At 43.6% G+C, this 23867-nt stretch overlaps 1 long non-coding RNA gene across 1 annotated transcript in view; it reads left to right on the forward strand.

Annotated features, from left to right (window-relative positions):
• LOC126481397 (uncharacterized) overlaps positions 1-23867 on the forward strand; it is a 519177-nt gene that overhangs the window by 277987 nt on the left and 217323 nt on the right. The gene's annotated exons all lie outside the window — the stretch shown is intronic.

Below are 23867 nucleotides of genomic sequence, written 5' to 3' on the forward strand. Positions count from 1 at the left end.
TTTCCGTAATATCAGGAGAGATAATGTCTGCAGCTCTTGCGCAGGTTTCATGCAGTGAATACGACGACCAAGATGGGCCCACAGATATTCAGCTGAGGTGAAAGCCAAGAATTTTTATAGCAGCGAAGTATTCTGCTCTCTGTCGACCTGCTTTAGACAATTGCAAACACTACCGTCCGTGTGATACGGCAAGGTCTAACGTTCTTCGCGAAAAACAATCGTAAAGTACTGGCTATCGAATTCTTCCAGATTATATTCGAAGTTAGTTGCATCAGAGAAATTTCCGTTCAAGTTAATGTCATGAAAACATTCAGCAGACCGTAAAGCGGTCTCCAACAGTCGTATTGTTCCATCTGTGTCGAAATGGGGTGTTACTTCTAGACTCTGCATAAATTTCGTATTTATTGTATCATAGACTATTAATTTTGGATTTTGACAGCTTTCAAATGCTCTCTCGCGTAACGCAACTGTGACATTTGCATTTGTTTGCCATTCATCGACAGTAGCTTTCAGAATGAAACAAATGACTCCAATTGCTGCTGTTGTTCTGGAGTATACTTGTTTCCAGTAAAAAATTTCGGAGTTTTCTTTTTTACGCAGTTCGTGAATGTATTGGTCCCAGTGCTATTTTGTTTTCAATACAGTTTTCGTCCATTGTGGCATAATGTAACATTGCTACCAACGTTACTAAATTCAATAAATTCATAAATACTTTCTCTTCCTGAATTAAAGAGCCAACTGAGTCGTAAATGAACTTTGTGTCAGCTTAGTGTCACTCTCTAATGTTTGAGTGCCTTCCTTAATGCAAGTTCGTGTAGGAAAAAATATTTTTCGATAATTTCATTCACTTAATCTCAATATAAAGTTCGCTTTGTATTGGTTTTACTGATTTAACTGCTGTTGCACATAAACTAGATTTTGTACAAGAAACTGATGAAATTAACCAATTTTAGTTATATTGTGTTACAAATCCTAATTATTCTTTACAGTTTCCAAAACGTATGAAAACAAGACCAATCTTAATTTTCATCAAATGGCTGAAATACGAGGTTATGAAAAATGTTAGGAAATGACAATGACGATATATTTTTGAATAATACAAATTTTTAAATACGTAATAGTAAGCAAATGCTAACAGAGGAGGTGACAATTGTTATTAAAGAGTGGTTCTCAAGTCATCTAAATTAAGCGGGAATGTTATGTATGTCATTTGAAATACATGTAAAAAGCAATACAGATGGTATAAAATGAAAGCATTTTGCACAGAACAATGGTTACTGAAATATTCAAAGTGAAACGATCTTTTACTTTCATTTTGATGGTAGATGAATAATCTGTGTCTAAAAAACGAAAGTAACAGACCATTGGATAACATTCATGTGGCACAGCCACGTTTTTTCAAATTTCAAAACATTAATTGTTCTGTTACAGCCATTACGATGAGAAGTTCCGTTTAGTGCCTTTAACACTATTTTCACCTGAGATTGTTGCAACACCAACAGCAGAAGAACTCAGAAGGAAAACTCATGGTTATCAGATTTGTGCATTGTTATTATGCACCGTATACTGTGAAACTACTAATTATTCGTATTGTCATTTACATTCCATGAACTGTCATAACTTAAGACACCTTCCCGCTAAGTGCGTCTTTTACTACTTAGTTCTCATTCAAAAAGCCTTCCAAACTTCAAAGACCTTCAAATAATATGGGCTTTGTGGATTTTACTGCCGTGAATTACTATTGCGACTTCCTTCAGAGCGTTCAGGAACGTAGTCACTCCTGCGGGTTAGATTTACTAAAAGCGTTATAACATTTTAAGTACGTAAGAGTACTTAAGAAAGTGTTCAGTTAACATGAGCTCCAAAATGCATGCCTTGAGAGCTACGAACACTGAGGAGATGTGTTTCAGAGTAGCGAAGTTGAATAAGTGCTCGTAGCTCCTCAGGTATTTATTTTAGAGCCCATGTATGTTTAGCGTTTTTTACTTGTTTTCATCCATACTCTCACCTTCCAAAGCTTCCTATCCTAGAATCTTGGCAACAACAGTGCCGGTACTTGTATTCCCCTGTCAGAGCTATCAGAACGATTTTCGCTTGTAACTTCCGACCAGTTCGTTTGCGGATCAGGGGCTCTTGCCTCAAATTGATTCATTTATCCCTCTCCATCAAGCCTGAAACTTTGTAAAATTATCACGGAATCCTCCTGTTTATACAGGCATCGAACCTGAAAATGCAACGCCATGTAGGGTCGGTTGATAACGTTCCCCGACACGGGTTCCTATCTCATTTTGTTCCTCAAGACACCTTCTGCACCTCCCCGAAATTTGTCGGTGTAATTATGAAACACCCTATATATACCTCGACGACGATGGCATCATCTAGTATGGTAACCGTCCGTGTCACAAGGCCAGAATCGTTCTACACTGGACTGGTGTAGGATCTTGATAGTGAACTAACGTTTATTCTTGGGCACCGAATTCTCCTGATCCGAACGGACTTAATCGGGACCGAGCGTGGTGGCGCAGTGGTTCTCCGAGAATTAATTTAATTCTGAAAATATGGGAAAAGTAATTGCTCAGTCGGAAAAATGTTGAAAATCAATACGTAAAGGAAAAGAATATTCTGATACAACAAAAAGAAATTACCTTACAAATTAGTAACTAGCATTACTGAGGATAACTCATATACAGCGAGTTATAAACGAGCGAGATGGCGCAGTGGTTGGCACACTGGACTCGCATTCGGGAGGACGACGGTTCAATACCGCGTCCGACCCGCCTGATTTAGGTTTACCGTGATTTCCCTAAAATCTCTCCAGGCAAATGCCGGGATGGTTCCTTTGAAAGAGCACGGCCGACTTCCTTCCCCGTCCTTCCCTAATCCGATGAGGCCGATGACCTCACTGTTTGGTCTCTTCCTGTAAACAACCCAACCCAACTCCCGACTTCGGCAATCGCTATCGCAACTTAATCGGGCGCCAGCACCGCGATAACGGTCATAATTTACGGGACTCTTAGATATCGGGTGGCTCAGACCTCGAAAGCTACCAAGCTAGTTTTCGGATCTATGCCACCCAGAGTCACTGCTGTATTGCTTCACATTTGTGGATCAACATTCTGTTAAGCTGACGATAATTCTGTTTCGGTCTCCTGTGTGTGTGTGTGTGTGTGTGTGTGTGTGTGTGTAGGGGTAGATGAAGGTTTTAACGCTACTGATGTTCACAGACCGTGTTCAAACAGCCATGTGATAAATACTGTTTTAACATTTCTTTTTTGTTGTGTGTGTGTGTGTGTGTGTGTGTGTGTGTGTGTGTGTGTGTGTGTGTGTGATCAGTCTATCAGTCTTCTGACTGGCTTGATTCGGCCCGCCACGAATTCCACTCCTGGGCCAACCTTGTCATCTAAGAGTAGGACTTGCAACCTACGTCCTCAGTTATTTGCTGGATGTATTCCAAACTCTGTCTTCCTCTACAGTTTATGCCCTCTACAGCTCCCTCTGACACCATGGTAGTCATTCCCTGATGGCTTAACAGGTGTCCTATCAACCTGTCCCTTCTCCTTGTCAGTGTCTTCCATATATTCCTTTCCTCTTCGATTCTGCGCAGAACCTCCTCATTCCTTACCTTTTAAGTCCACCTAATTTTCAACATTCCCTAGTAGTACCACATCTCAAATCCTGCGATTCTCTTCTGTTCCGGTTTTCCCACAGTTCATGTTTCATTACCATACAATGATGTGCTCCAGATGTACTTTTTCAGAAATTTCTTCCTCAAATTAAGGCCTATGTTTGATCCTTGCACACTTCTCTTGGCCAGGAATGCTCTTTCTGCTAGTGCTAGTCTCCTTTTTATATCCTCCTTGCTCCGTCCATCATTTTGCTGCGTAGGTAGCAGAATTCCTATACTTCAACTTTGGGACCATCAATCGTGGTGTTAAGTTTCTCGCTGCTCTCATTTCTGCTACTTCTCATTGCTTTCGTCTTTCTTCGATTCACTCTCAATCCATATTCTGTGTTCATTAGATCGTTTACTCCATCCAGCATATCATGCAATTCTTCTTCGCTTTCACTCAGGATAGTAATGTCATCAGCGAATCGTATCATTGATATCCTTTCACCTTGAATTTTCATTCCACTCCAGAACCTTTCCTTTATTTCCATCATTGCTTCTTCGATGAACAGATTGAACAGTATGGGGGAAAGACTACATCCATGTCTTACACCCATTTTAATGCGAGAGCTTCGTTCTTGGTCCTCCACTCTTATTATTCCCTATTGGCTCTTGTATATATTGTATATTACCCGGCACTCCCTACAGCTTACCCCTATTTTTCTCAGAATTTCGAACATCTTGCAACATTTTACAGTGTCAAAAGCTTTTGCCAGATCGACAAATCCAATGAATGTGACTTGATTTTTTTTTGTCTTCTTTCCATTATCAACCGCAATCTCAGAATTGATTCTCTGGTGCCTTTACCTTTTCTAAAGCCGAACTGATGGTTATTGAGCACATCCTCAATTTTCTTTTCCATCCTTCTGCATATTATCCTTGTTAGCAGCTTGGATGCATGAGCTGTTAAGCTAGATTGTGCGATAATTCTCGCACTTGTCAGCTCATGCAGTCTTCGGAATTGTGTGGATGACATTTTTCCGAATGTCGTATGGTATGTTATCAGACTCATACATTCAACGCAACAACGTGAAGAGGTGTTTTGTTGACACTTCCTTCAATGATTTTAGAAATTCTGATGGAAAGTTATCTACCCCTTTTGCCTTATTTGATCTTAAGTCCTCCAAAGCTCTCTTATTTTCTGGTTCTAATGCTGGATCCCCACTCTTTCCACCTATCTGCCATCTTCTCTGCATTCAACAGTGGAATTCTCGTTGCACTCTTTACGCTACGACCATTCCTTTTCATGTCACTGGAGATTGTTTTGACTTTCCTAAATGCTGAGTCAGTCCTTCCGACAATCATTTCTTTTTCGATTTCTTTACATTTTTCATGCAGCCATTTCGTCTTAGCTTCCCTGAACTTCCTATTTATTTCATTCGTCAGCGACTTGAATTTCTGTATTCCTGAATTTCCCTTAACATTTTTGCACTTCCTGCTTTAATCGATCAACTCAAGTATTTCTTCTGTTACCCATGGTTTCTTCGCAGTTACCTTCTTTGTACTTATGTTTTTCTTTCAAACTTCTGTGACTTCCCCTTTTAGAGATGTCCATTCCTCTTCAACTGTACTGACTACTGAGATATTCCTTATTGCTGTACCAATACCTTAGAGAACTTAAAGTGTGTTTCGACATCCCTTAGTACTTCCGTATTCCACTTCATCGCATATTGATTCTTCCCGATTTATCTCTTGAACTTCAGCCCTACTCTTCATCGCTACTGTATTGAGATCTGAGTCTATATCTGCTCCTGGGTATCCACTATCTGATTTCGGAATCTCTGTCTGACCATGATGTAATCTAACTGAAATCTTCCCGTATCACCCGGGCGTTTCCAAGTATACCTCCTCCTCTTGTGACGAATGAACAGAGTATTCGCTATTACTAGCTGAAATTTATTACAGAACTCAATTAGGCTTTCTCCTCTCTCATTCCTTTTCACGAACCCGTATTCTCTCGTAACCTTTTCTTCTCTCCTTCCCCTACAACTGCATTCCAGTCCCCCATGACTATTAGGTTTTAATCCCCCTTTGCATACTGTATTACCCTTTCAATATCCTCATATACTTCCTCTATCTCTTCATCTTCAGCTTGCAACGTCGGCATATATCTCAACTATAGTTATAGTGGTTGGTTTGCTGTCGATTCTGATAAGAACAATCGTATCACTGAACTGTTCAGAGTAACACACTCTCTGCTCTATCTTTCTATTCATAACTGATGCTACTCCCGTTATACCATTTTATGCTGCTGCTGATATTACCCTTTACTCATCTGACCATAATTCCGTGTCTTCTTTCCACTTCACTTCACTGGCCCCTGCCGTGTCTAGATAGAGCCTTTGCATTTCCGTTTCCAGATTTTCTAGTTTCCCTACAAGGTTCAAGCTTCTGAGATTTCACGACCCGACTCGTAGAACGTTATCCTTTTGTTGGTTTTCAATACCTCCCCCTTGGCAGTTCCCTCCCAGAGATCAGAATGGGGGACTATTCCGGAATCTTTTGCCAATGGAGAGATCATCACGACACTTCTTCAATTACAGGCCACATGTCCTGTGGATACACGTAATGTGTCTTTAATGCAATGGTTTCGAGTGCCTTCTGCATACCCATGTCTTTGATCATTGCTGATCCTTCCGCCTTTAAGGGCAGTTTCCCACCCCAACGGCAAGAGAGTGCTCTGAATCTCTGTGTGCGCCCCCGCCCGCTTTGACAAGGCCATTGGCAGAATGAGGGTGACTTCTTATGCCGGAAGTCTTCGTCTGCCAATGCTGATTATTATTCAGAATTCAAGAGGGGTGTGTTTCGAACACGGAACCGAGAACGTTTTGATTAGTAATCAAAGCCGCTACCTTTTTTTTCCTTTTTTGTTGATCTCAAGTTGTTCGTTGCATTTGTTCCGGGCGCACGTCCCATGCCACCCACTTCGCCGTTGATCCCTTCACTCAGCTTCTTTCTTATAGCGAACAGCTAACCTCTGACCGTACACGCTGAGCTACCGTGCCACCATCCTTAGACGACGGGTGCTCTCCTGCTGTTTGAACGTATGTTGCTGATAATGTCGTCTGTCTCCAGTAATGCAAAAATTATAGCTGCATACTAATGATTGTCTAACACGCCCAAGACAATCAGGTGTTCGACGAATAACGGCCACAGCTTCAGCCGAATCGGAAACCAGCTATTCTGGAGTGTCTGTCGATGTCTCGTATACCAAACGCATCATCCCCCCCCCCCCTCCCGCCCCCCCTCCACCGCTCCAAAAGATGAAATCCGTAAGTCAGCAACGTCTCTGATATACGTCAGTTTGAATACCATCTCGGAACGTCACTAACGTCAGAACTATGCACCTGTGAAAGTTTTGTCACTTTTTACCTGCTCTAAACTTTCTGAAATTTTGTATACGTAGTTTTGTACACCCGTATATATAAGACTACATTAACTGTACATTCAGAGTTGAAAATTTAAAAGAACTGCAGATGATACGAGGCATGCTTAGAAAGAAAGTGTGCTGTGAGCATTACGGGCTGTGGTTTTTGTTTTTTGAGGCTTGGCAACATCGAGACGCAGAAGATGATTCCATGACCAGAGCGAGCGTAGCACGAACCCGGTGCTAAGTAAATTCACGTTGTAGTGTTCAGTTGCGTGAAAGACGTCGGTAAGAAATGCCGCGCCACGTGCTGTGTCCGCTTCCTACTCACGGGAAGAACAACACCTACCGAAATTTTTTTGCGAATCAAAACGGTTCACGGCGAAGGTGTTATGAACAGAAACGAAAGTCTATAAGCGATGTAGAGAGTTTTGTGCAGGCGGAACAAAAGTTCATTGCGAACAGAGGAGTGGAAGACCTTCCCTTTTGACTGTGCAAAAAATCGAGGAAACTATTCGTGAAGGCCGCCGGTTGACAGTGGATGAAATTTCTGTGATGTTTCCACAACTCTACAGAATTCTCTTACAAGAGACACTCATAGAAACGCTGGTACAACGGAAACTACGAGTAAGATCGGTCCCAGAACAATTGACAAAGCAGCTCAAGAAAAATCGGGTCAGAAGCGCCCGCTAGTTTCTTGAGCGGCATTGATTGGAGGGTGAGGATTTTCTGAGCTGTATTGTGACTGGAGGACTGGAGATGAAACAGCTGGCTCATTACACGCCAGAGGCAGACGATCGTCACAGTGGCGTCACACCAATACCCCATCTGCCAAAAAACTGAAGACCACAATTTCGCGCGCAAAAAAAAAAAAAAAAAATCATGGCCTCTTTGTTTTGGGACCGAAAATGCATCATTTTGGTCCAGTTTCTGCCGCAGGGGGAGACCATCAATATGCATAACGGTATTGTGAGAGCCTGAAACACTCAAAAGGAGCAAAAGGGAGGGGAATGATGGCGAGAGGCGGCCGTCCTCACACAGCTTTAGCCACTGAGGTGCTATCGGAGTCATTTGGTTGGAGTGTTTTGCACCACCGTCCTTTTTCCCTCACTTGGTGCCTTCAGATTATCATCTTTTCACCTGCCTGGAGGCAAACATGAATGGAATAAAATTTTCAACAGATGAGCGAGTGCAGAAAGAGGTTCCGAAGTGAGGGAAGAAGCTCGCGGTAGAGTTCTTCGAGCAGGGCATAAAGAAGCTTGTACCACGGCTCACCACATTCGTTGAAGAGGATGGCGATTATGTGGAAAAATAGCCAAGTGTATCAACAATATCCTGTATTTTTTCTCAAAATGCACTGTATCTAAAAAAATATAAAAGTCTAGTACACTCACTTTTGCACATGCCTTGTATTTCGTCCGCTGTGTTTGAAACGTATTCATGCGTAGTGAAATTCATGGGGATATACTGATAGAGCGGCGTGTTGATTTCGCGATGTATTTTCGCGGCTCGGTAGCAGTTCCGGTTGGTTATTTAGGAGCGCGGCGCTGCTTTTGGTGGGCTACTGGCCTGGGCCCTGGGGTATTTATTTGAGACGCTCTGTTGTGGCCTGCTCCCCTCTCCAACGCCCCGAGACACGGCCACGTCCCGCACGCCGCGTCCTTTGTTGCGACCGCTAAGCCCCCTCTGGCTGCCTCGCAACCCTCGCCTTACACTTGCTCGCCTTCCATTCTTCTCCCTCGTCAAAGAGTATCTTAGGCAAATGTACCCGTATTATGAATGTGAAAGAACTTTCCTCTTTTTTCATCTCTCTCTCTATGCCACCGACGCGTGTGTTGGTAAACGTGTCGAATAAAGGGTCTGAATAAAGTGAGCATTTGCCGGCGCCGCAGGGTAAGGAAGAAAGGGTGCCCCCAAGCAAAAATCGGCAGTTGTTTGCAGAGTTATATTTTCTCTGTGCAGCTCCTTTCCTCACCATACACGAGCATGCTGGAAACATCCTGCCGACTGCCGCATACTTATTTTTCCACAATTTTTGCAGTACGTACGAGCTTAAGCGGCGTAACACCACTACATCGCGGCCCGCCACGAATTTCTCTCCTGTGCCAAGCTTTTCATCTCAGAGCACCAATTGTAACCTACATTCTCAATTATTTTCTGGATGTATCCCAAGCTCTGTTTTTCTCTGCAGTTTTTATCATCTACAGATCCCTGTAGTACCACAGAAGATGAAACATGCCCTTAGAAAAATTAATCAATTACTGTGCTGATAAACCTCTTACGTTATTTGATTTTCAGACAGTTGAGCAGAACTGAACCTACTCAGACATTTCGCTCTTTACTTATTCTGATCAACACTAAACTGACACACAATATTTTTAGCGCAACGCAATCTGACTTTCAATAATCACTACAAAACAATGGCCCTGACTAACAATAACGTATACCTTTCATGAATCACTTACCTCACAAATATCTTCGTTACTCGAACTACTGCAATACAGCGAGCGCCAATACTGCCAGTTAAATCAAAGATTCTAACTACTGAAGGCACTAACTACTGATGGGCATAGTTAGCAAATGATAGATTCTGACAGAGAACAAACAATGTATTTACCTTAATAATATTCAAAAGTCATCATACACTCCTGGAAATTGAAATAAGAACACCGTGAATTCATTGTCCCAGGAAGGGGAAACTTTATTGACACATTCGTGGGGTCAGATACATCACATGATCACACTGACAGAACCACAGGCACATAGACACAGGCAACAGAGCATGCACAATGTCGGCACTAGTACAGTGTATATCCACCTTTCGCAGCAATGCAGGCTGCTATTCTCCCATGGAGACGATCGTAGAGATGCTGGATGTAGTCCTGTGGAACGGCTTGCCATGCCATTTCCACCTGGCGCCTCAGTTGGACCAGCGTTCGTGCTGGACGTGCAGACCGCGTGAGACGACGCTTCATCCAGTCCCAAACATGCTCAATGGGGGACAGATCCGGAGATCTTGCTGGCCAGGGTAGTTGACTTACACCTTCTAGAGCACGTTGTGTGGCACGGGATACATGCGGACGTGCATTGTCCTGTTGGAACAGCAAGTTCCCTTGCCGGTCTAGGAATGGTAGAACGATGGGTTCGATGACGGTTTGGATGTACCGTGCACTATTCAGTGTCCCCTCGACGATCACCAGTGGTGTACGGCCAGTGTAGGAGATCGCTCCCCACACCATGATGCCGGGTGTTGGCCCTGTGTGCCTCGGTCGTATGCAGTCCTGATTGTGGCGCTCACCTGCACGGCGCCAAACACGCATACGACCATCATTGGCACCAAGGCAGAAGCGACTCTCATCGCTGAAGACGACACGTCTCCATTCGTCCCTCCATTCACGCCTGTCGCGACACCACTGGAGGCGGGCTGCACGATGTTGGGGCGTGAGCGGAAGACGGCCTAACGGTGTGCGGGACCGTAGCCCAGCTTCATGGAGACGGTTGCGAATGGTCCTCGCCGATACCCCATGAGCAACAGTGTCCCTAATTTGCTGGGAAGTGGCGGTGCGGTCCCCTACGGCACTGCGTAGGATCCTACGGTCTTGGCGTGCATCCGTGCGTCGCTGCGGTCCGGTCCCAGGTCGACGGGCACGTGCACCTTCCGCCGACCACTGGCGACAACATCGATGTACTGTGGAGACCTCACGCCCCACGTGTTGAGCAATTCGGCGGTACGTTCACCCGGCCTCCCGCATGCCCACTATACGCCCTCGCTCAAAGTCCGTCAACTGCACATACGGTTCACGTCCACGCTGTCGCGGCATGCTACCAGTGTTAAAGACTGCGATGGAGCTCCGTATGCCACGGCAAACTGGCTGACACTGACGGCGGCGGTGCACAAATGCTGCGCAGCTAGCGCCATTCGACGGCCAACACCGCGGTTCCTGGTGTGTCCGCTGTGCCGTGCGTGTGATCATTGCTTGTACAGCCCTCTCGCAGTGTCCGGAGCAAGTATGGTGGGTCTGACACACCGGTGTCAATGTGTTCTTTTTTCCATTTCCAGGAGTGTATATATATCAGTTAATGATATACATTATTACAAACCTACTGTTTCTGATGATGGGCATAGTTAGCAAAGGAAAGATTCTGACAGAGAACAGACAATGTATTTACCTTAATAATATTCAAAAGTCATCATATATATATATATATATATATATATATATATATATATATATATATATATCAGTTAATGATATACATTATTACAAACCTACTGTTTCTGATCGACACACGTCCAGATCGTCCGCTCTCAAAATTCTGCCATCTCTCTCCCCATATCCACCACTGCTGGCGGCTCACCTCCAACTGCCGGCCGAAGTGGCCGTGCGGTTAAAGGCGCTGCAGTCTGGAACCGCAAGACCGCTACGGTCGCAGGTTCGAATCCTGCCTCGGGCATGGATGTTTGTGATGTCTTTAGGTTAGTTAGGTTTAACTAGTTCTAAGTTCTAGGGGACTAATGACCTCAGCAGTTGAGTCCCATAGTGCTCAGAGCCATTTGAACCATTTTCACCTCCAACTGCGCAACGCTACGCGCTGTTCACATCCAACTGCTCAACACTGCAATAGCAAATATTCCAACAATGCAAACCAGCCACAGACTGCACACAGCACAGTCAGTGATTTTCATACAGAGCACCATCTGGCGTTACCAACATAAAAACCTAAACAGCCTACTTACAAAGTTATTGCCTGATGTTTTTACAAGCGTTCTATCATATTGTCCCTTCTTCTTGTTTGGGATTCCCGTATATTCCTTTCCTCGCTGATTATGCAGAAAACCTTCTCATTCTTTACCTTGTCAGTCCACCTAATGTCCAGCAATCTTCTGTAGCACGACATCTCAGATGCTTCGATTCTCTTCTGTTCCAGTTTTGTTTGATACTAGTAGACTTCTCGTGGCCAGGAATGCACTTTCTACTAGTGCTAGTCTCCTTTTTATGTCCTCCTTGCTCCGTCCATCATTTTGCTGCGTAAGTAGCAGGATTCCTTAATTTCATCCACTTCGTGATGACTAATTATGATGTTAAGTTTTTCGGTTCTCGTTTCTGTTACTTCTCATTACTTTCGTTTTTCTTCGATTTAATCTCAATCCATATTCTGTACTCACTATATTGTTCATTCCATTCAACATATCCTGTAATTCTTCTCCACTTTCACTGAGGATGGCCGTGTCATCAGCGAATCTTAACATGGACATCATTTGAATTGAATGTTAATCCCACTCTCGAACCTTTCTTTTATTTCCGTTGTTGCTTTTTCGATATACGGATTGAACAGCAGGGACGAAAGACTACATTCCTGTTTTATACCCTTTTAAAACCTTGCACTTCGTTCTTGGTCTTCCATTCTCGTTGTTCCCTCTTGGTTCTTGTACATATTGTATACTACCCGCCTTTCCCTACAGCTTATCCCTATCATTCTCATGACTTCGAACATCTTCCACCATTTTATTCAGGTTGACAAGTCCTACGATCGTGTCTTAATTTTTCTTCAGCCTTACTTCAGTTATTAACTGCGGCATCAGAACTGTCTCTCTTGTGCCTTTAACTTTACCTTACATTATACATTACAAGATATTATTTCCTATTTCACAAAAGATGTTCTAACTGGCTGCTATGAGATGCAATGAAAACGCCATCGCACGTGGCATCATGGACTGTCTCACTCTTTCGAACGTCCTAGCCTGTAGCCGAGCATCGTCAGAGGTTACACGACGCGGAGTTAAATGCTCTGCACATTAACAACTCGTTCAGCATACGGAACTCTTGTCAGGTGCCCCACAAAAAACAGTAAAGGGGGTAGAAGATCAGGAAAGGCACAAGGCCCTCCTCGTCTTATCCAACTGCTGGGGAAGATGTTGATGTCTTTATGAATAATACTACAGAAGTGTATCAGTCGCATTGTCTGTCGTATTGATAAATTGCCACAGTCCAGCACACGCAGAAATATATATTCCCATTACGGCGTTGTGGCAAAACAAAAGGTCCACGTTTGTGGTTGCCTGTAATTCCGGTCCAAACCATTCGTGCTAAGCCTTCGTTGATGCGTCTACTCAACCATTCCCCGAGAATTTTCTGTAGCTCACAGATAATTGTAGATTTTTGATGCCATCTTTGCCAGTGGTCGCTTCCTCGTTGAGGAACACTGACGACAGAAATCCCATAATGTTGGTGAACTGTTTCTACAACCAGCAAGATTACTTTCTCGTGGAGGAAAATCTGCTGCCGATAAACCCTGCACGTGTGCAGGTGATAAGCATAGTATTCGTTTTCATGCAAGATACGCAACTCAGTCCTTCGGCTTACTCCACTCTAGAGAGTCACGTTTCTGTGACTTTTAGTGGGGTTGGTACTAATATCGTGTCACGCTATTTTGTTCAGACTTTGTAAACGATCGTCACACCGCCTCCTATGTTGTCCATCTTTCTGATAGGACTCATTATCACACAGATGCTAAAAAATTGATGCAAAAGTTCGGAGGTGCTGTCTGTCAGAGTAAGCGGTTCGATAAAAACGTGTGCTGTCCCGATAGTTTCTTGAAAGTCATCTCGGCTTACTCCTGGAATCAACAATGGACGATTTGACTTCGACTTAAATAAAAACCAAACAATCTGCAATTAAGAGAATAATGTTGTTTATCAGCGCCATCTACGTTGTAAAATATGCGTTAGTTTATTATGAAGCTTGTAATATGTAATCTAATATAGCAGCACTAATTGGCCGCGCGGGATTAGTCGAGCGGTCTAGGCGCTTCAGTCATGGAATGTGCGGCTGGTCCCGGCGGAGGTCCGAGTCCTCCTTCAGGCATGGGTGTGTGTGTTTGTCCTTAGGATAATTTAGGTTAAGTAGTGTGTAAGCTTAGGGACTGATGGCCTCAGCAGTTAAGTCCCATAAGATTTCACACACATTTGAACATTTGAGTACTAATTGCTTTATTGCAAAATCGCCATCCTCTCCTAGACATAAGTTACCAGAATGAAAAATGCTGCTACTGTAGCACAAAACAGGCATATATAGCCTGGGCAGAGGTAGGGATGTAAGAGAACGAAATTAGCTTTTCGGCTTATCTGGCAGCTTCAAAGACATTTCAAAACATATTGACATATTCGCGCTTTTTACGTTGTAGTATAAGTACGCATGACATGCAACATACTGCATCGTGTCAAGTAAAGTAACGTTACATGATGTCATGTCGTACAACAAGACTCCTGCTATCATGTGATCCAACATGCATTTGCCATGTCGTGTGCAATATAACGAATGCATGGCATTAAAGCTTAAGATGCATTGCATTCTTACTCGGGGGTTCTTCCTGTCGTAGATGCAACCCCACTCTCGCATAATTTCTATTGCAGATACATCCCACTCTCTAGCAGCTCGTAAATTTGTGTCTATTTGTTCTTATGCCCCGCCCCCCTCCCATACATGTAACAGGAAATGCCCAGTGCGCTGGAGAAGCAGCGATAACTCGTAAAAAAGCGCGATTATAGCAAGGTGGTTTGATTCAAAAGTCTTTGAAGCGGCCAGATGAGTCGAAAAGCCATTTCCGTTCTTTTACATCCCTAACTCTGCCCATCACATATTCGCATTTTTTGTGCTACAATAGGAGCGTTTTTCATTCTGGTTCCCATATTTTACTCTGCCATAATTTTCACGTTAGACCGCCAATAGCTTGACAACCGATAAAAATTTTTGTTGACTCGGATGTCGACTGATCCGGTATAGGTCTTTTTAATTGCCTTTCGAACCATATTGCTTGTATCGTGGCAAGAGACAAAGCTTTCACAAAACAACAGGTCAACCATTAATTACATTTGTCTACCCTCTTACAAAATTTGAACCGATTCGCACAAGTCGGAAACATACTCGTAGGAGTGGTGCGCTTAAACTAAAAAAAAAAAAAAAAAATGTGTTTTTTATGCGTAAAATCGGTATGGGGCAAGATTTTTTAAAAGGTTAATGCTTATCTTAGACCAAGGTCCGATACACCGGTGGAGCAAATTTGAACCATTAGTCTCGCTCCAGTCCTGAGTTATTTGAGAGTAACTGTTTTTGCACGTAAAATCCGAACGGTGAGCATACAAATGGTGTCATTAGCTGAACATTAATTTCAGCCCAATTAAAATCTTTTTCATGAGAAATTAGTCGATTCCCGCAATTTGCCTGGGCGCCAGCTCTGGTTCGTCATCCAAACGTTGCTTAACGTACTGTAACATAACTACAGTAAGATAGACGTGCGAATGGCTATACAAATGTCCGCTGGTCCGAACTAAACCAAAACATTTTATCCCAAATTCCTAGACCAAATTGGAATCGAATACCAAGACATATCTTTTACAGCGTTTCCGCGCCTTAACGATATGTTCTTTGTCGTATCCCCCGTCGCGCTTTTTGACAAAAGAGTTATGTAGGCGGATACCAAGTTCATTCTCCCCTTTACTTTCAATCCATACTATTCTAAGCAACAGAAATACATCACACTGCATAAGGACTAATTATAGGTTTCATATTACAAACCTCCACGGATTGCAAGAAGGCAGGCGAAGCAACTTTCATCAGGATGTTGCGATTAAAACAAAGCGGGATTCCCGCATGATATCCAGACGTCGTAAGTTTTAGACATTCTCTAGCTGAACATTTCTGCGGCTGAAGCTTTATTGTGTGATTCTGAATGAACACAAATCTAAGAAGTAGTTCGTAAATATTTCAGAGTGGACTGTAGACACGCGTATTCTTTAATGATTGAGTTCGTAATGTTAGTCATTTGCTTCAGATAGACAAAAATAAAACTTTCTTTTGGTACAGTCAGTAAACGGAGATAATATTTAATTAAGAAAATTAGCGACTACAGCTTTGCGTTTAATTATTTTGGAGAGTTTGTCCCACATGGTCGAAGAAGTAGACACTTCGACATATGTCAAGACTAGTTTATCCAACAACATCGAGTTACACACAAAGCGAAGTACACAGTCATTTTCACCCTCGTCTTCAATTATTTGTATTTCGGCGTCTAGCATATTACGCTACGTTTCTCTCTATCTTGTGCTACACAGAATCCCAAAATGATAGATACAGTACATAGTATCCTAGATGACGTGGACGCTGTGAAATTACTTGGCCAGAATAAGGATTGAGAGAAGACATTTCCAAACGAGGAAACCTATTTTTAACAAATTTTCGACGTATTGAGAATTAGGACAGGGAGACACCTACTGCAACAAGAGTCATTTATCTTAGCCCCACACGTTAACTGCTTGCGAATTCATGAGATGCACTGCAGATTATTTAGTTAGGAAACAGCAAAGACAAATACTGTGCAGTTCGAAAACGGCCCGGTCGGCTAAATAACGTGAGGAAATGAACAGCTAATAGTTGAGTTTGTGGCATGTTCAAAACATTATTTAAATTATCTACTACAGTCAGATGCCTGGACGAAGCACATGAAGAAGATGACGACAGGTCTGGTTCGTGGAAAACTGCTTACGACATTGGTCACGACAGTGCCGTAGGGCGTAGGCATTGGTAGTATGACTAACAAGGAATTACGATCCCGGAAATGAATTTTGCATACAAGTATGGGCGTGTCGGGGACTCCGTCAGAGTTGAACAGCGTGACACATTTCCACGTAGACAATGATGACAATGTAGAGAGAGAAACTCGGTAACGCATTTACTTCTTACATTCAGTAGTTATACTGACAAGTCTGAGCAACGATATTTTATGGGAACACTATGCACCGAATGTAAACACTTGAAATTAATGTAACTGCCCTGCAAATTCCGATTGAGCTATGCATGCACGCTTCATGAAAATACTCAATGCTTCAAATTCTCTCCAGTTCGTCTTCGTGCTGTAGAAGAATACTGAAAATTAGAAGGATAAATAGAATAATTAATTAAGAGATACTGAAGCTAATTAAAGGGAAAAAAGAAATTTGTAACAGACTAACAGAAAGGATTTGTTTGTAGGACACATCCTGATACATCAAGAAATTGTCATTTTGATAATGAAATGAAGTGGGGGGAGGAGGGTACTGGGTAAAAAATTGTTGGGCAAACTATTAATTGAGTACAGTAAGCAAGTTCAAATGCGGGTACAAAGGGCAGTCAAATGAAAACCGAACACCCGCCACAGTGAGAACACGGAATGGTTCCATTCAGAAGTAATCACCACACGCCTTAAGGCATTTATACCACTGGGAAATGAGACGATCAATTCTTGCATCGCAGAACGCGATTTGCCGCTGATGGATCCACAACCACACCCCACCCCTGCACCTCCTCGTCCGACAGAAGCCGACGTTCACGCATGAATTTCTTCACATCGCCAAAGATGAGAAAATCACACGCTGAAAGATTCGGGTTGTACGGAGGATGTTACAGTGTTTACCAACCAAGAGCTGAAGCGTAGTCTTCAACCAATTGGCAATATGCGGGCGGGGATTATCGTGTAACAGGATGATTCTGTCCGACAACGTTCTGACAGTTCGCCAAAGAAATCCAAAGCGGTTTACACAGGTTCCGATGAGGTCATGATGATCTTCTTCGACAGCAGAAGTCATCTGCTCGTCGAGTTCCTCGAGCGTGGAATCACAATCAATGCGCAGCGCTATGAAGACACTTTGAAGAAACTGCGACGCGCCGCAAAGTCAAAACGCACAGGAATGCTGTCGGGCGGAATCATCCTGATGTGCGATAGCGCCCACCCCCACACCACTAATCAGACGAAGACTACGCTTCAGCGATGTGGTTTCTGGATTCATTTACGACATAATGTTGTTTCTGGATTCATTTATGACAGAATAATCGAAATTAATAATGTAACAAGCCGGCCGGTGTGGCCGAGCGGCTCTAGGCGCTTCAGTCTGCAACCACGCGACCGCTACGATCGCAGGTTCGAATCCTACCTCGGGCATGGATGTGTGTGATGTCCTTAAGTTAGTTAGGTTTAAGTAGTTCTAAGTTCTAGGGGACTGATGACCTCCGATGTTAAGTCCCACAGTGCTCAGAGCCATTTGAACCATTTGAATAATGTAACGAAAACCAGTAGACATTCATTTGTTAAGAAAAATTGTAAACCCTGGAATATCGTTATTTCCGCAGAGTGTGAGAGTCGTAAGCTTGCATCAGACGTGATCGGACGTATTCTTTGTATAATATTTGCGAATAATGTAATTTTGTCTTTGTTAATGTGAAAAATCAAGATCCTGTATGATACAGTAAAATGTGAGAAAATCAGTGGAAAATATACAGGGTGTCCCAGCTATCTTGTCCACCCAAAATATCTCTGGAATTATAACAGCTATTGGAAAACGACTTTCACCGGCATCAATGTAGGGCTGGGGCCCATGAATGTACATATTTGGAGACATTCTAAAACGAAAGCATATGTGTTTTTAACACAAACTTATGTTTTTTTAAATGGACCGCCTATATTTTTTCTTCAGCAATCCATAGCATGACAAAGCACATACACAACGGCATCGCAATATTCCTATTACATCCCGAGATACTAAGACGCGAAGTTGACGCTTGAAACACCCGACAGGCGCTTTTAGCGCACGTCCTGAGGCTCAGGCGTGAAATCCCATGCTGCCCGTAATCGCGATGTGATTGACATGCGTAATCACACTTCCATACTTATCAAGAGGTCCGAAACGAATAATACGGTCTGCTGCCATCCTGCATTAACGTCGTACATTCCAGCAGGTATTTGTCCCATAGGTGATGCGGTTCTGTAACATATCTGTGTACCGCAACGTTAGTCACAAAGTTAACTTCGCTTATCGTTAATCCGTTACTAAAAAGGTAATGACGTTCAACGTTAAAACTTTAATTTACTGTAGATCTAGGGCAAGTGACAGTTAATCATTCACTCGTAATAGTAAAATTCATGTTGATGGTTTTAGTGAAACGAGCAAGTGGACTAAAAGTTTTACCGTTGTTTCGGTAAAAATGTTTTGATTTGGGAAGTTCAGGTAGGACATAGAAGATGAATGTAAACATGTTTAACCAATTAGTTTTATTATCACATAATTATCAATGTTATGTTTATGTAATGCGTTAAATGACAAATTGTTGCAAACAAATGTTTCTTAACATCACTGGGTAAAATGGCCCTTTGCAGAAACTTCCACTGTGATACCAGTACTACATACTAAACATAGCGTTCACATCTCATGCTCAAAGTGATGCCCATTGGCTTGCATACATAGGGTCACTCTGCGGATGAAGGATGCCTTACTTCGTGCTACTGTTTCCTCTTTGATGGCTGTACAAGCATCAATAATGCGTTGCTTCATGTCCTCTGGTGTCGTTTGTTCATGTTGGTAAACAGCATCCTTCACTGCTCCCCAAAGAAAATAATCCAGCGGTGTAAGGTCCGGAGATCGGGCAGGCCACCTAACTGGGCCACCTCGTCCAATCCACCTACCAGGGAACTTACGGTTCAGAAGTCGTCGTGCTCATAAGGCGTTATGTGCAGGGCATCCGTCATGCTAATACCACATGACCATCCTCCGGTTCAGAGGTACGGTGTCCAAGAGAACAGGAAGATTGTGTCATATAAATCTGGAGTATTGTCTGCCATTCTGGATGCCATTTATAAAGAAAGGTCCGATAATGGTATCTCCAATAATCCCACACCAAACATTAACTTTCCACGGACGTTGATGCTCTACCTGACGGAGCCATTTTGGATTGTCTGCGGACCAATAATGCATATTCCTCATATTGACAATTCGTTTGTTGGAGAATGATGCCTCGTCGGTAAAGAGAACATCTGCAAAAAAAATTTGGATTAGTCAGAAGTTTTTGCTGAGCCCACCGACAAAATGTTACCCTATTGCGGAAGTCATTTCCATGAAGATCCTGGTGTAAATGAACATGGTAAGGATGAAATTTATGACGTTTAAGAATACGCTGTGCACTTGATTTCGACACACCAACTTCACGTTCAATTTGACGTGTGGTGATTTGAGGATTCACAGCTGGTAGCGAGCACAGCAACTTCAGCACGTTCATCTGTGCGTGTTCTAGGACGATGTCGAGGTCTTGGATTTAAGCTTCCCGTTTCACGTAGACGAGATGTGAGACGACCAAACATCCGGCGCGAAGGCGATGGCTTTTCAGGGAATCGTCTTCTGTACAGTCGTTCTGCCTGAACAGCATTTCGTCCACCTACAACAGGGTACAGTACAGGTATGTAGAGTAGGGTAGAAAACACACATATTAACTTAATAATCATAATGTTCGCTAACAGTACTATCAACAAACAAGCAATCTCATAACGTATTTCCCGTCAACGTACATTCTCCATAGATCAGCAGCATTTCTACCATATCTTCATGTGTGTACATTATACTGTACAATATAAGTTCCACAACACAACGTTTATTCACAATGTGTACTACCTCCGTGCCGTCTCTAGATTACTCTGATGCACGACTACACTGGCAAGCGGTGTACTGCACGCCAAAGCAACAACAAATGGGATGCTCGGAGGGTGGTGGAGTACAGGAGTTTGCATGGGTCGCAAATCATAAACAAGGCGAAGTGGTAACTGTGGCAATAGTGGGAACTACGTTGGACACTTGACTAGGTAGAGCCAGGCCCTGCGCGACAGGCACAATGGATCATATAACGCATTAGATAAACCTTATTTTGGGTGTGCAGGATAAATAAGACAACTTGACGGGTGTACACCGATCGGTACTGGTTCATATTGTGTACGTAGATACGTAAAACGTGCAAGAGGGAAACCATTATGTGCTTATGAGAGTTGATGGCAGCAGACCGTATTATTAGTTTCGGACCTCTTGATAAGTATGGAGGTGTGATTACACATGTCAATCACATCGCGATTACGGGCAGCATGGGGTTCACGCCTGAGACTCAGGACGTGCGCTAGCAGCGCATGTCTGGTGTTTCAAGCGTCAACTTCGCGTCTTAATATCTCGGGATGTAATGGGAATATTGCGATGCAATCAACGCCATTGTGTATGTGCTTTGTCATGCTACTGATTTCTGAAGAAAAAATATAGGAGGTCCATTTAAAAAAACATAAGTTTGTGTTAAAAACACATATGCTTTCGTTTTAGAATGTTTCCAAATATGTACATTCATGGGCCCCAGCCCTACATTGATGCCGGTGAAAGTCGTTTTCCAGTAGCTGTTATTGTTCCAGAGATATTTTGGGTGGACAAGATAGCTGGGACACCCTGTATTTATGAAAAAAAAATCTGCAAACAACAATTTACTCAGTTCTAACCTCCGTAAGAAACCTGATGTTAGAACTTCAGATTCAAGTATCAGACACCTAGACAAGAAAACTGGCGCCACCTCAACATGTAAGCTATGTAAACTTGAAAGTTTATTGTAATTTTCGCTCCTCTCAAATCTTCATAAAAGACTTTGCTTAATAATTACTTGGACTGGGCATTGTATAATGTGGACAATAGATGGAAGAACGAACGATGGGGAAGATTACAAGCTGTATCAAGCTACTCTTAGGAATGAAGACCACAACAATTACAACAATAACAACCACCCCTAACAGGTTTAATTCCGCCAGCACATCTTCTTCTGCTTTCTAAACTTCACAGAAGTTCTCCTGTATACGATGTAGAAGTAACACTGCTGAAGATATTGCGGGAAAATGGTTTAGCCACAGGCTACAGGTATGCTTCCATAATGTGAAGCTGTCAGTACGAGTCGGAAGTCGTGCTCGGATAATTCTGAGCACTTACCCACGGAAAGAAGAGATCGTAGGTGGGAGACCGGCACACACTTGTAATCTGCCAGGGTGATTCAAGTACGATGATAAGTTCATTGATGATGACTATGTTGTATCGACCGTGGTGTTGGCGACCACGAAGGTGGTGACCACGATGATGATGTTAACGATGGTTGGTTGGTTCATTTGGGGGAGAAGGGACCAAACAGCGAGATCACGTCCTATCGGGTTAGGTGGTAGTGGTAAGTCCCTATGGGCCCAAACTGCTGAGGTCATCGGTCCCAGCGGGTTAGGGAGGGCTGAGGAAGGAAGTCAGCCTTGCCCTTTCAAAGGAACTATTCCGGCATTTGCCTGAAGCGATTTAGGGAAATCACGGAAAACCTAAATCAGAATGGCCGGACGCAGGTTTGAACCGTCATCCTCCCGAATGCGAGTCCAGTGTGCTAACCACTGCGGCACCTCGCTCGGTGTTAACGATGAATACGATGATAATAATGACGATGTCTCATAATTTGGTTAAACGTGGCAGATGAAATATCGACCTGCACTGGTGGACGGCGCAGCTCATATGGAGGGAAGCTCGTGCTGAAGGTGGGGCACGTGTGAGAGCTGTCTGCAGCAGTAGCAGCAGTGACCGCGTGATCGCGTTACGGCGCGCAATTGCCGGCAAACGGGATTACCGCGGCGCGCGCCAATCACGGCGGGATAGCCTCCGCGAGAAACCCAGGGGAGGGTGCACTTTCAGCTGATCTCTGCCATCTACCGCCCTTCCAAACTCCTCACAACATGTCAGCGAATTGTGAGGGCATGCTGTTGCGCTCTACAGCAACATCTGTAACTTCATCCACACCCAGTTGTTCTGGATGTTCAGCTGAGCTGTTGATTCCATTTGATGCACAATAGTCGGAACAATCTTCCAGCCGTCTTTTTTAGGTGCTGCCAGCTGTGCTGTTATGCGCACTCGGTGCCTGGACTCCAACCCGAATGGGAAGAACTGTTGATATCGCGCCGCTGTTTACATTGTCTGATAGTGTCTGGACTCCTCAGTGTAATGCGAAATTGACCACTAGATGCCACTAGAGGCGGATAGTCTGTATAAGAGGACGCGGGGAGTGTTACAGGTATCAGCAGGGAAGCAGTAACAGCAAAGCAGGTCGACCAGGAGAGGACAGTGACTTCGAATGTGCACTAGGCATTGCTTGTCACCAGAGCAACAAGTCCATTGGGGTCATGTCAGCTCTTCTAAAGCTACGCAAGTGGACAGTTCGTGATGTCACCGTAAAGGGCAAACGCAAAGTAACAACCGCAGCTAAACCAATACCAGGCAGATTTCATGTACTGACGAATAGAGACCGTCGATCATGGTAGAGAGCAGTTGTAAAAAAAAAAAAAAAAAAAAAAAAAAAAAAAAAAAAAAAAAAAAGAACGGAAGTAATCACGGTGCGGTTCCGCAGTGTTAACAGCAGACCAACTAGCACAGGGACTCTGCTTAGGGAGTTAGAATAGACACTACGGTTGAGCAGCTCCTTATGCACTGAAGCGACAAAGTAACTGGTATAAGCATGCGAATTCAAATACAGAGATATGTAAACAGTCAGAGTACGGTGCTGCGGTCGGCAACGCCTGTACAAGGCAACAAGTGACTGGCGCAGTTGTTAGATCGGTTACTGCTTCTACAATGGCAGGTTACCAAGATGTGAGATTTTAACGTGGTGTTACAGTCGGCGCACGGGCGATTGGATCCAGCATCTCCGAGGTAGCGATGAGGTGGGATTTTTCCCGCATGAACATTTCACGAGTGTACCGTGAATATCGGGAATACGGTAAAACATCAAATTTCGGACATCGCTGCGACCGGGGAACGGGACAAACGACGACTGAAAAGAATCGTTCAATGTGGCCGAAGTCCAACTTTTCCGCAAACTGCTGCAGATTTTAATCCTGGCCCCATCAACAAGCGTCAGCTTGCGAACCATTCAACATCATCGATACGGGCTTTCGGAGCCGAAGGCCCACTCGTGTATCCTTCATGACTGCACG

The sequence above is a fragment of the Schistocerca serialis genome, chromosome 5 (genome assembly GCF_023864345.2).
Source record: "Schistocerca serialis cubense isolate TAMUIC-IGC-003099 chromosome 5, iqSchSeri2.2, whole genome shotgun sequence".
Taxonomy (NCBI): domain Eukaryota; kingdom Metazoa; phylum Arthropoda; class Insecta; order Orthoptera; family Acrididae; genus Schistocerca; species Schistocerca serialis.